This window comes from Ahaetulla prasina, chromosome 2 (assembly GCF_028640845.1).
Source record: "Ahaetulla prasina isolate Xishuangbanna chromosome 2, ASM2864084v1, whole genome shotgun sequence".
NCBI classification, from domain to species: domain Eukaryota; kingdom Metazoa; phylum Chordata; class Lepidosauria; order Squamata; family Colubridae; genus Ahaetulla; species Ahaetulla prasina.
Genome location: NC_080540.1, coordinates 19,226,932 through 19,240,739, shown reverse-complemented (window position 1 = coordinate 19,240,739; position 13,808 = coordinate 19,226,932).

The window sequence follows — 13,808 nt, the reverse complement described above, 5'->3', positions numbered from 1 at the left end:
GTCTAAAGCCCCAGCCGCAGCCCTTGCCAGGCTGCGGCTAGTTCCTCTGCCGTGCCGTGAGCCAGACCTCAGGAAGTGGCCCAAGCTCCGTCCGAACCTCTCCGGGTCCATCAGGCGCCTGGGACGGAACCAACGTTGTGGTTCCGCCTCCCGCGGTGTTGAGTGGCGGTCAGAAAGTCCAGGCGAAGGAGAGAGTGATCTGACCATGACAAAGGTTCTATGACTACATCTCTCAAATCCAGATCCTTCAACCACTGACCAGAGATAAAAATAAGATCCAGAGTGCCACCCCCGATGTGAGTGGGGCCATCCACTACTTGAGTCAGGTCCAAGGCCGTCATGGAAGCCATGAACTCCCGAGCCACTGTCGATGACGAGCCGGCAGATGGCAAGTTAAAGTCCCCCATGACTAAAAGTCTGGGGGTCTCCACTGCCACCCCGGCAAGCACCTCCAGGAGCTCGGGCAGGGCAGCTGTCACGCAGCAAGGAGCCAGGTACGTGACCAGCAAGCCCATCTGACACCTATGACCCCATCTCACAAAGAGGGATTCACACCCGGCGATCTGAGGTACAGTGGTCTCCCTCGGCTCTAGACTCTCTTTAATGTAACTATCTAGGGGCTATTCTGTGTCCACAAAGTCACTGAATCAGAATGAAAATGAGTGCCCCCCCCCCGGGGTGGGTTCTACTTACCTTTACTACTGATTCACAAAGGGAGCGCGCACATGCGCGAGACAGAGCCTCCCACTGCTTTTACTACCGGTTCTAAAGAACCGGACAAAACCAGTGTCAGTTTTGGAAGACAATTTTCTTTTTTGCTTCTTAACTGCCACATATTTTAGCTGGGGAAGTTGGGAGGGGGTTGTTGTTGGAGCGATAGAACATTAGTCATAACAACATTCTGCATTCCGCATTCATCCTGCGTCTGATGGAGACTGCCTGGAGATTGTATCCAATGGAGTATGAAAAGTCGATTGGACAATGTGATGAACTTGTGGATGTGGGGCAGGGCTGTGAACTGTCAACTGGGTGTGGAAAACCCGGAAGCTTTCAGATTCGGGTTTTCCCTGCTGTGTCAACATGACATCTCTAATAAATTGGAACTTTGAGGAACCTCAAGCCTCAGAACTTTATTTCGTTGGGGGTGTTCCTTGGAACCCTGACAACCGGGAGCAACCCACCACTGCCACCCCCCCTAAAAAAGCACCTTTGGGCTAATTTCCCAAAGTGCTTTTCTAATAATATGCATAGGGAAGTACAGCTGATCCAAATACAGAGTAAATAAATTTACAGACTTCCAATTATAGCAGTTATGTTTTTTGCTAAATCCATTGCCTTATACCCAGGAGCAACAATGTAAAACTATTGGGCTGAAATACCAAATAGAACTGTATTTTGAGGTTCCTTTTCATGCCTTCAAGTCAATGTGGACAACTATCTAGTGGTGAAATCTGAACCTGTTTATTACCGGTTCAGTGGCTGCGCATACACACTGCGTGCCAAATGCACCCTGCGCGTATGCATCCACAGTGCGCACCACGCACCAAATGCAAGGTGCGCACACGCAGTGCACGCCAAAAGGAGGCATGGGGTAAGTAAAACAGCACATGTAGGGGGTGATCAGCACACAATCTTTTTTTTTTTTTTTACTTTTAAAAGCATTTTTTTACAACCCATTCGGCTGAATACGTTGTAAAAAAATGCTTTTTAAAGTTAAAAAAAGTCTCTGACAATCGCGCTGCTCAGCTGTGATTGTCAGAGTCTTTTTTTAAAACCTTTTAAAAGCATTTTTTACAACCTATTCCTTCCGTTCGGGCGGGAAAAGTGAGCGAGCCGGAAAGAAGCAGCAAGTGGCCAAGCGGGCGACAGGGCAATTGGGTGGGCATGGGTGGAGGGAGGGGCAGGGATTTTTACTACTGGTTCTCCAAACCACCTGCCACCATTGCTACCGGATTGGCCAATCCGGTCTGAACTGGGAGCATTTCACCCCTGCAACTATCTAGATTAGTTCCTGTATCTTTCTTGGTAAGATTTTTTGGAAGTGGTTTGCCATTGCTTGCTTCTTTAGGGCTGAGAGAGACGGAAAGGCTGAAGGTCACCCAATTGGCTTCGGGTGTAATGTAGTACTAGAATTCATGGTTTTCTGGTTTCTGGCTTGATCCCTTAACCCTTATGCCAAACTGGCTCTTTTAAAAGAACTCTTCTGAATAAAATCACTACAGGAAAGCTAGGAGGTGAAATGAGAGAGGAAAGTGAATTCCAGCTAGCTTATGCTTCTAGAAAACCTAATTGTTGTTATGTTGTTGTTAGTTGCGAAGTTGTGTCCGACCCATCGCGACCCCATGGACAACGTTCCTCCAGGCCTTCCTGTCCTCTACCATCCTCTGGAGTCCATTTAAACTCATGCCTACTGCTTCAGTGACTCCATCCAGCCACCTCGTTCTCTGTTGTCCCCTTCTTCTTTTGCCCTCAATCTTTCCCAGCATTAGGCTCTTCTCCAGTGAGTCCTTCTTTCTCATTAGGTGGCCAAAGTATTTCAGTTTCATCTTCAGGATCTGGCCTTCTACAGAAAACCTAATATGGATTGTTATTAAACTGTGTTGAAGTGTTGGAGAGGTGAAAAGTAAGCACCCACACAGAAAATTGAAATGTTGCCAGAGATAATTTAGCTAGAAAAGAATCACTAGTGGGAATTAGAAAACTGTTTTGTTTTTTTTAAAGTATGGAGTTTGTTTATGAATTGTGGGGTCCTAGATGCTCTCTGAGCACGGTTGTTTTCTTGCAGACATTTCATTACCCAACTAGATAACATCATCAGTGCTAGTGTGAAAGCTCTGATGATGTTACCTAGTTGGGTAATGAAACGTCTCCAAGAAAATAACCAAGCTCAGAGAGTACCAAGGACCCCACAGCTACAACCATGAGCTACACATATTCTCTTCTACCTTATGTATTTAATACTGAACAGGTAAACAAAGGCCACGATAATTTTTTTTTAATTTTTAAAATAAAAATATTTTTTATATATATTAATACATCTCTCCTTAATTTTATATCAGCCAGGTAGCATGAGTGCATTATCTGTCTGGAAATAGAAATGAAATCTGCATCTGCCCAGGGACCTTATGACATGAACACACAGAAAAAAGGCAAGTTCTTAACACACAACCAAAGTCAAATATCATTCTATATGTTGTTACACAGATCCCTGTTGCAGCAATCGATTTTCACATAGAAACCGTATCTGCTTCTCCTTCCTCGATTACAGTCTTCAGAATGAACAGTACAACCTGCCTTTGAGAATATCAGCCTGTTTTCTGCAAAAAGACACCAAGATAGAAAGAGAGAGGAGAGAAGATGTCATTGAGAACTGCTTGGATGTTTTCAGAATTGGTGTTAAGAACACTATGGCATCTGCAAGTGCAGAATTTATTGGAATCACGAACCAAAGAATTGTAATACAATCAAGACTATAGAAGCTATACTGTACAAGAAATCTATGCAAAAATAAGAATGCAATTAAAATAACAGAGAACACCAAAGATAGTTCTCCCTAACATGGATTGAATATACATATATTTTTAAAGTGTCTACCATAGGGATACAGATAGTCCACGACTTACAACAGATCGCTTAGTGAACTTTGAACTTGCAAATGGCACTGAAGAAAGTGACTTATGACCATTACAGCATTCCCATGCTCATGCGATTTACATTTGGACAGAGGTGGGTTTCAGCAGGTTCTGACCAGTTCTGGAGAACCGGTAGCGGAAATTTTGAGTAGTTCGGAGAACCGGTAGTAAAAATTCTGACTGGCCCTGCCCCCACATCTATTCTCTGCCTCCCGAGTCCCAGCTGATTGGGAGGAAATGGGGATTTTGCAGTATCCTTCCCCTGGATTGGGGAGGGAATGGAGATTTTAAAGGATCCTTCCCCTGCCACTCCCACCAAGCCACGCCCACCAAGCATGAACACCACAGAACCGGTAGTAAAAATTTTTAAAACCCACCACTGCATTCGGATGGCTGCTAACTGACTCACATTTGTGACAGTTGCAGTGTCCCGGGGTCATGTGACCCCCTTCTTACCAGCAGAGTTCAATGGGGAAGCCAGATTCACTTAATAACAGTGTTCCTAATTTAATAATAATAACAACAGAGTTGGAAGGGACCTTGGACGCCTTTTAGTCTAACCGCCTGCCCAGGCAGGAAACCCTACACCATTTCAGACAAATGGCTATCCAACATTTTCTTAAATTATTCTAGTGTTGGAGCATTCACAACTTCTGCAGGCAAGTCGTTCCACTTATTGATTGTTCTGTCAGGAAATTTCTCCTTAGTTCTAAGTTGCTTCTCTCCTTGATTAGTTTCCACCCATTGCTTCTTGTTCTACCCTCAGGTGCTTTGGAGAATAGTCTGACTCCCTCTTCTTTGTGGCAACCCCTGAGATATTGGAACACTGCTATCATGTCTCCCCTAGTCCTTCTTTTAACTACTGCAGTGATTCATTTGACAAATGGGGCAAGAAAAGTTGTAAAAATTTATTCTGAAATGTATTCCTCAGTTTAAAAAACAGGAATATATGAATTAGGTTCAGTATTGGGCTCAGCTTGTACTCAAGTCAAGTAGCTGGTCAAGACTGAGTAGTGCCATGGTTAGAAAAAATGGTAAAGCAACATATAGATTTAAAACCAGAAATATTTTTGTATAGATAAATAAAGGGAATACCGTATATACTCGAGTATAAGCCGAGTTTTTCAGCACGTTTTTTGTGCTGAAAAACGTCCCCTCGGCTTATACTCGAGTCTACGTCTTCGGGAACCCCGCACAGGAGGGGGTACCGAACGGACTCCCATGGGAGGACGGGAGCGGGCCCGCCGAGGTCTCGCGGGTTTTGCCGCCCCCAGGCCGCCCCCCATCCCCGTGTCTGGTGGGCGGACGGCGCAAACTTGGCGGACTGTGCATTGGCGCGGGGAAGCCCTGGTGGTGCAGTGAGAGGGCTGGGCAGGGGAGCCGCCAGCCTTCTCGGCTGAGGGAGGGAGGGTTTCCCCGACCGCGCGAGCTCGCCGCGAGAGCCACCCAAAGGCCAGAAGAAAAGGTCATTCCATCGAGTAATGGGCGGCTCCTTCCTCTCCGCCTTACCCATGCTGTGCAAGCCCGGCTGGGCTGCAACCCCGCCGCCGCTCCTTCCTCAGCCTCCGGGCTCGCTCTAGCAGCCGCCAAGCTCAGGCCGGACTCGGCAGCTCCCCATCAGCACTGCACGGCGCGATTCGGGCAGGAGGAGTCGGGCTCGCTCTGTGGCGGTGGCGCCGCTGCCGCCGCCGCCACCACCGCCACGGAGCGAGCCCGACCTCCTGCCCGAATCGCGCCGTGCAGTGCTGATGGGGAGCTGCCGAGTCCGCCTGAGCTTGGCGGCTGCTAGAGCGCGAGCCCCGGGAGGCTGAGGAAGGAGCGGCGGCGGGGTTGCAGCCCAGCCGGGCTCGCACAGCATGGGTAAGGCGGAGAGGAAGGAGCCGCCCATTACTCCGATGGAATGACCTTTCTTCTGGCCTTTGGGTGGTTTCGCGGCGGCGCAGAGCGCAGCGCCATCCCGCCCGCGACCCTCAAACTCGCCCGCTTTCTGGTAAATTGAGACGCCCGGGTGAACAAACAATGCAGCAACTCAGAGCAAGCCGGCGATTGGCCAAGCTCAACCAGTAGAAAAAGGTTCTCCCGTGTCGTCATTGTTGCTAGGCAGATGTTCAGGCGCAACGGAGAGAGAAGAGGGGGAAAACCTCCTCCCTCAGCCGAGAAGGACTGCACCGCCAGGGCTTCCCGCCAATGCATAGCCTGGCGGGAGTTACTGCAGCTCACCGGCTCCGCCCCAACTGGTGGTGTTGGGGCAGCAGCTGCCGCTTAGCAAAAGGTCGCCGCCCAAAACTCCTCGCCTTCTCCTGGGAAGGGCTGGATGGCTAGCCAGGAAGGGTTGAATAAGCAAGCCAACCTCCTCCTCCTCCCTCCTCTCCCCAAGCGAAAGAGCGTTTTCCCGTTGGAAGAGAGAGAGAGAGAAAGGAGGGCCGTTCCTCCTTCTTTCATTCTTTCTTCTCCTCCGTGCTTCAGAAGCTGGGCGTGTGTGTGCGCCTAGTCCCCTTCTGTTCCGTGGCGCTGGAAGAGAGAGAGAGAGAAAGGAGGGCCGTTCCTCCCTTCTTTCATTCTTTCTTCTCCTCCGTGCTTCACCGTGCTGGGCGACCTGGAGCAGCTGCTCTTCAGCCAGATGCTCGTGAGTCAGCCCGTCCCCTTCCTTCCGTGGGGTCTGCCTTGCTGGTGAAGGTTATTGGGGCTTTTGAGCAAGGGAGGAGGAACGCGAGCACCGCCTTCGCTGGCATTCCGGGATTTCCTTTGTTTAGAGCTGGGAATCCTCCTTCCCCTTTGCACTCCCTCCTCCTCCCTCTCTCTCTCTCTCTCACACACACACACACACACACACAGACTTCTAAAGTCGATTGGCACAATGCTAAGCAAACACAGCAGTGGGTCAAGGGTGAAGGGCTAGGAACCTGGCAGGTGAAAGGTTGAGCGACATGAAAGGCAAAGACCACAATTGTTTTAAGAAAGAAGCTTTAGCAGGAGGGGGATGGAGGGTGTTTTAAGTTTTGGCAAACAGCCAGGCCAACTGTATTGGAGAAGGTCACACAACTGGCCTTAACATTTTAGCTGCTGTCTTTTCCTCACACTTGGGTTTAATGATATTAGAGATCCTTATTGCCCTGCCAAAAAAAAAAGAGCCACCCCAACGTCTATGAAAATTAACCTTCTGCCAAGAGACACTGTGCAGGGTATTTTCACTATTGGTGTGCATACAGGCTTAGATTTGTGCTGGGTTCTTAGTGCTTAGAGCACTGACCTTCAGAGGCACCCTGGTCCCTTGGAAGCTAAAGGAGGACTCATTTTCATGCTTGCAGTTGTATTGTCAATTTCTGTGAGACAATGTTGTTGAAGTAACTCACTCACTCATTCATTCATTCATTCATTCATTCCTTGTGTGTCCAATCACACTTAGCCAATAAAAATTCTATTCTATTCTATTCTATTCATTCATTCATTCATTTTATTTTGTCAAATACATATTAAATAATTATATAAATATAAGCATGAATTGAATACATAAAAGGAATACAACTAAAGGGAACATTAGGACAGGGACGGTAGGCACGCTGGTGCTCTTATGCACGCCCCTTACAGACCTCTTAGGAATGGGGTGAGGTCAATACTAGATAGTCTTTGGTTAAGGCTTTGGGGATTTTGGGAAGAGACCAGAGTCAGGTAGCACATTCCAGGCATTAACAACTCTGTTACTGAAGTCACATTTTCTGCAATCTAGATTGGAGAGGTTCACTTTAAGTTTGAATCTATTGTGTTCTCGTATTGTTGTGGTTGAAGCTGAAGTAGTCATTGATAGGAAGTACATTGTAGCAGATAATTTTATGAGCTATGCTCAGGTCATACCAAAGGTGGCGTAGTTCTAAATTTTCTAAAGCTGGGAATCCTCCTTCCCCCTTTTGCACTTTTATTGTTTTTCGTTCAAATAAATATTCATGTTATTTTACTTGGCTCTATCTTTATTTTTTACATTGACCAGTAGCTGCCTCATTTCCCACCCTCGGCTTATACTCGAGTCAATAGTTTTTCCCAGTTTTTGTGGTAAAATTAGGTGCCTCGGCTTATATTCGGATCGGCTTATACTCGAGTATATACGGTACATATTTAATTTTACACGTGTTAACAGCGGCTAGAATTATGTTTGCACAACAGTGGAAAAATGAAGAGCTCCCTATAGATGAAAATGTAATTTAAAAAATATTAGAATGGATAGATTAGAATGCTTAATATTAAGGAGAAGGAAGAAACTGAATACTTTTTCGCATGGGATTTGTTTTATCAATGGCTAACAGAAACAGAAGGTAGAAATTTAAAAGTATAAAAGAAAAGACCAGTTATTTAAGGAAAGTTCACTATAATGGATAAACAATTATTATTAGTATGTGATCATTATTAATGTTGTGAAAATTGTCATTATCATTACATAATTTTTTTAATTTTTTTTTTATTTGCATTTATATCCCACCCTTCTCCAAAGACTCAGGGCGGCTTACACTATGTTAGCAATAGTCTTCATCCTATTTGTATATTTATATACAAAGTCAACTTATTGCCCCCAACAATCTGGGTCCTCATTTTACCTACCTTATAAAGGATGGAAGGCTGAGTCAACCTTGGGCCTGGTGGGACTAGAACCTGCAGTAATTGCAGGCAGCTGTGTTAATAACAGACTATCTTACCAGTCTGAGCCACAGAGGCCGTTAACTGTACCAAACTGTACACCATGTAAATACTGAATTTTTTAAAATTAATTTAATTATTTAAAGTTTATTTTTAAAAATTGCTTTTAAAAAAACTTACCCAAAGGCAGGCAGGTCACATGGGAGGCAGGCAGGCAGATTCAGGGAAGCTTGCAGGCAAATCAGACCCACAGCGTTGGGCCGCGCGAAACAAGGCCAGCAGGTAAGCTGGAGGCAATTTTTAAAATATTCCCTTCCACGGGGCCTGTGAGGAAGGCCATGGGGAAGGGAGTAGGGAAGGCAGGCAGGCAAGGCCGGGGACAGAGGTGGGGACAGCGCAGCGGTGGGAGCTTAGGCTGGCCCAGGAGTCAACACTCAATCATGGCTTTCCGCAGCAGCCAGTAGGTCAGCCAGCCCAGGAGTCTCTCAACAGGGGTTTTATGCGGCGGTGGCAGTGGTGGCAGGTAGGCTGGTCCAACCCGGGAGTCGACCCAGGGGATCACCTAGCTAGCTAGTCCGGTCCTGCGCACCGTGGAGCTAGCCAGGCAAGGCTGGGGATGGAGAAGGGGCACCTAGCTAGTTAGGCCATATGCTGCATGTGATGGAGATGAGGAGGCGGAGCTAGCCAGGCAAGGCCAGGGACAGGGGGGCAATGCAGTGGCAGCGGCCTAGACCGACCAGGGAGTCGGCACTCCCTGGTCAGCAGTGGCAGCAGCAGCAACAGCATCGAGGCTGGGCTGGCCCGGGAGTTGACTGGACCGGGAGTCTCACTCACCCAGGGAGATCAGGGCCACAGAGGAAGGCAGGTTAGCAATGGCGGGCAAAGGCCTGCCTGCCAGCAATGGTGGACAACGGCAGGTTAGCAATGGCGGGTAAGTGGGTGAGATGAATGACTGGGTGGGATAGACAGGAAGGGGTGGGCCAGCCGGTGGTATGATTTGCTGGTTTCTCCAAACCGTGCAAAATCATAACAACAGGTTTTCTCGAACCGGTCTGAACTGGCTGAATCCCAACCTTGGGTTCAAGTCAACTCATTTCAGTGGTTGATTCACTTTGCTGATTCATAAATCTATTTAGCCGGGTAGTCTGTTCTGATCTGCTAAAATCAACAGGACAGATTGCATCCTCACAGGTACATCTTCTCACACACACACACCACACACACACATACACACACACAGAATAATAAATATAGGTAATCCTTCACTTGCAACCACAATTGGAACCAGAATTTCTGTTGCTAAGCAAGACAGTTGTTAAGTGAATGATGCCCAATTTTATGACCTTTTTTGCCATGGTTGTTAAGTGAATTACAGCCATTAAGCGAATCCAGTTTCTCCTTATTGACTTTGCACGTCAGAAGCTTGCTGGAAAGGTCACAAATGGCGATCACGTGACTCTGAGATACCGCAACTCTCATGGATACATGCCAGTTGCCAGGTTTTGATCATGTGACTGTGGGAATGCTGCAACAGTCATAAGTGTGAGGACCAGTCAAAAGTCACTTGCTGTTGTAACTTTCAACGGTCAACAAAGGAATGGTTGTAACTTGAAGACTAAATCAAGCAGCTACCCTGCTATAATACCTCATGAAGCAAGGGCATTGTGAGTTTTAATTAGTATTTTGATACAAAGAGCCAATGTCATGCAAGCCTTGAACTCAGCTCCTGGTTAAGATGGAGACTTACTACAGGTAGTCCTCAACTTACGACAGTTTTGTTTTGCAGGCAGCTGGTAGTCAGCAGAAGTAGCCTGCAGTACTGCATTCTAACCACTGCACCATAACCATTTCAGTGCTCTTGTAATTTCAAACAATCACTAAACAAACTGTTGTAAGTCAAGGACTACCTGTACAACTGTAAATTATTCCAGTGGAGGATTGAAAAACAGCTGAGGTCAACATGGCCATGCAAAATTTTTAGTAAAGATCTCAAAACGAATAGGATACCCAGGGGAGACATTTTTAAAAACACCAGTCACCAAAGAAAGGTATGTAGAGATAAGTGATAAAAAGTCCAAAGCAAACAATAACAATGGATGCCAAGTGAAGCAAAACATTTTCAAATATGTTCTGACACACATGTATTGATTTGTACGCAAGGCACCCTTTGTAATTGTACTCGGCATCCTTGATCATTATTATTCTTTACACTATTGCAGGGGAGGGGAATGATGACCCCTTTATGACTTGGGTGGCTCAGGAATTCTGGGAGTTGAAGTCCACAAGTCATAAAAGGCGCCATAATTCTTCACCCCTGCCATATTGGAACAGGGCTCTTCTACAAGATTTCAACTTACGGTAAACAATTTGGATTGTTATGCATTGGAATTCCTTCTTTGGATAGCAGGTAGTGGCTTTCCTAAGGCAGCCTTTCCCAGGACTCTTCCGAGAACAATAGTGGCACCTCAAACTATATGCTGCAGAAGCAAAAAGACAAAACTCAGCTGGTTTGGTGATTATAAACCGTTGTGTATGAAGGTACCATGTTTTTATATATTTTAGGAATGTTATTGCCTGCATTGGCATTGGCATTGGCATGTATTATTTTTCTTGAAGAGATCTAATGGATGCAAGCAGCCATTTTTTGGTGTCCGCAAACTCTCCAGAATTACAGTTTACATCAGGAGTGTCCAAGCTTGGCAACCCTCAAGAAATGTGGATTTTCAATTCAGAATAGAGCTGGAAGGGACTTGGAAGTCTTCTAGTCCAGCCCCCTGCTCAATCAGGCGACCCTATATCCTATAAGTGGCTGTCCAGTCTCTTCTTAAAAATCTCCAGTGATGAAGTGCTCACAACTTCTGAAGGCAAGCTGTTCCACCAGTTAATTGTCCTCACTGTTAGGAAGTGTCTCCTTAACTCCAGGATGCTTCTCTCCTTAATTACCATGTGTCCCCGAAAATAAGACCCTGTCTTATATTTTTTGAACCCTGAAATAAGCGCTTGCAGGGGTGAAATGCTCCCGTTTCAGACTGGATCGCCCAATCTCGTAGTGATGGTGGTGGGTGGTTCAGAGAACTGGTAGCAAAAATCCCAGCAAAAATTCTTCGGCTGAAAAAATGCTTTTAAAAGTAAAAAAAAAGCCTCTGATGATCATGCGGCTCAGCTGCAATTATCAGAACTTTTTAAAAGCATTTTTTCTACAACCTCTTTGGCCAAAAGAAGTTGTAAAAAATGCTTTTAAAAAGTTCTGGTGATCAGGCAACTCAGCTGGGATCATCAGAACCCTTTAAAAGCATTTTTTCTACAACCTCTTCGACCGAAGAGGTTGTAAAAAAAATGCTTTTAAATGTAAAAAAAAAAAATTGGCGACGCCCACCCAGTCATATTACTCCACCACCAAACCACGCCCACAGAACCAGTAGTAACAAATTTTACATTTCACTCCTGGTACAACACTTAATGATAGTCATAGGGTACAAATAAGCAATCAGGAAACAATATCAATATAAATCATAAGGATACAAGCAACAAAGTTATAGTCATACAGTCATAAATGGAAGGAGATGGGTGATGGGAACGATAAAAAGATTAATAGTAGTGCAGACTTAGTGAATAGTTTGACAGTGTTGAGGGAATTATTGTTTAGTAGAGATGGCATTCGGGGGAAAACTGTTCTTGTGTCTAGTTGTTCTGGTGTACAGTGCTCTATAGAATCGTTTTGAGGGTAGGAGTTGAAACAGTTAATGTCCAGGATGTGAGGGGCCTGTAAATATTTTCACAGCCCTCTTTTTGACTTGTGCAGTGTACAGGTCTTCAAAGGAAGGCAGGTTGGTAGCTTTTTTTACTACCAGTTTGCCCGAACCAGTAGCTTTTATCACTACCGATTTGCCTGAACCGGTGCGAACCAGTAGCGGTTCACCGCTGCTCCAAGCTCCCTCTCAGAGTTACTGTTTTTCAGCTGCGTGTCACCTAATCTGCGATTGTACCTTTGGTTTTTCCATACGATGGAATGTGTGAATGGCCTTGGGGAAGGAGAGGAACAGATGCTGCCTAAGAAACAGTGACTATGAGTTCTACTTCCTGGCTTACATGAAATGGTTGATCCTGGGACAGTCACTCTTTCTCATTCCCAGAAAGAAGAAGAAGGCAACAATGAACTACCCTCAAAAATCCTGCCAAGAAAACTACATGAATTATACTCCTTGTACCTGCCAGGATTAAAGAAAGTCTTGAATTGAAGGCATATAATTGTAGTTTAACAGGACTTACCTATGAGTGCAAAGCCAAGGCAAATGCAGATTGTGAGATGAAGGACTCTCTGCATACCTAGATTGTCTTCTAAGGTGCCACGTAGCATTTGGCTAAGTGTTCTTCAAGCAGACAACCTGCGTACCAAGCAAAATCTGGAGGAGGAATTTAGCCTTTGGTCCTCCTCCTGGGTAGCTTATCATGACCATTAGGATCTAAATGAAATGGAATTCCTCAGAGTCTGAGTCTCTTTTGTACTAAGAACTGTAAGAAGAGGCACAGCTAACATAAAGGAAGTGCCCTTTAAAGCAGTGGTCACCAACTGGTGGTCCGTGGACCACCGGTGGTCCGCGAGAAAATTTTGGTGGCCCCCAGAAATATTATTTGCATTTTTTATATTGCACTAAACCAGGGGTCCTCAAATTACAGCCCCTGGACTGGATACGTGCAATGAACTCTTTCCACTTATGACTGTATGACTATAACTTGTTGCTGGCAATCCTTATGATTTATATTGATATATTGATCATCAATTGTGTTGTAAATGTTGTACCTTGATGAACGTATCTTTTCTTTTATGTACACTGAGAGCATATGCACCAAGACAAATTCCTTGTGTGTCCAATCACACTTGGCCAATAAAATTCTATTCTATTCTATTCTATTCTTTCTGCGCCAACTCAGTAAACTCAAACTGCCCAAGGAGCTGCTGATTCAGTTCTACAGAGGAATTATTGAGTCTGTCATTTGCACCTCTATAACTGTCTGGTTCGGTTCTGCAACCCAACAAGAAAAACACAGACTTCAGAGGATAATTAGAACTGTAAAAAAAATAATTGCTACCAACCTGCCTTCCATTGAGGACCTGTATACTGCACGAATCAAGAAGAGGGCCGTGAAAATATTTACAGATCCCTCACATCCAGGACATAAACTGTTTCAACTCCTACCCTCAAAATGACGCTATAGAGCACTGCACACCAGAACAACTAGACACAAGAACAGTTTTTCCCCCGAAGGCCATCACTCTGCTAAACAAATAATTCCCTCAACACTGTCAAACTATTTACTAAATCTGCACTACTATTAATCTTCTCATAGTTCCCATCACCAATCTCTTTCCACTTATGACTGTGTGACTGTAACTTTGTTGCTGGCAATCCTTATGATTTATATTGATATATTGACCATCATTTGTGTTGTAAATGTTGTACCTTGATGAACGTATCTTTTCTTTTATGTACACTGAGAGCATATGCACCAAGACAAATTCCTTGTGTGTCCAATCACACTTGGCCAATA